Here is a 726-nt window from a genome sequence, read left to right as displayed (position 1 = left end):
AGGCTTTTCCGTCCATTTTGAAAACAAAAGGACAAGAAGCAGCGGTAAATGTTGTCACTGCTGAGAAAAGAGGATTAGAAAGGAGCTCAATTTACAACTTGTTTTAATAGTTAAAATAGGTCGTTATCTTATAAAATTGTGGTTACAAACTCAACTAGTCTACAATCCTACCTAAGGCTAGAGGTATTTAAGTTGACCGTTTATGGAACACCTCCTACCTGGAGATTATAGCTGAATAACTGAGTGTTTTTAACCTAATTTTATGAGCATGCACGAGCAATATGAGGTTTTAAAACTGGTTTATTACTTAGAGGAGAACCAGGTTGTATCGATAAGTGCAACATTCCTAGAGGAGAACCACATAAAAAATCATCAACCTCATAATAAGCTAGTATTAAGTGAGATGCCTAGAGAAACTACAGATAGGTCAACAAGAGTTATTGATCAAGTTGGTCTTTCAACAAGAGTTGTTAATGAAACTGATACTTCACATCCTTCTCAAGAGTTAAGAATGTCTTGACGTAGTGGGAAGATTGTTCAACAGCATGATCGTTACATGGGTTTAACGGGAACTCAAGTCGTCATACCAAATGATGGCTTAGAGGATCCATTGACTTTTAACCAGGTAATGGAAGATGTGGATAAAGACTAGTGGATAAAATTCATGGATCTCGAAAGGGAGTCAATGTACTTCAATTCAATCTGGGAACTTGTAGATCAACCAAA

Source organism: Benincasa hispida, chromosome 12 (assembly GCF_009727055.1).
Source record: "Benincasa hispida cultivar B227 chromosome 12, ASM972705v1, whole genome shotgun sequence".
NCBI lineage: Eukaryota > Viridiplantae > Streptophyta > Magnoliopsida > Cucurbitales > Cucurbitaceae > Benincasa > Benincasa hispida.
The sequence above is the reverse complement of the archived record's forward strand: the minus strand, read 5'-3'. Positions refer to the sequence as shown.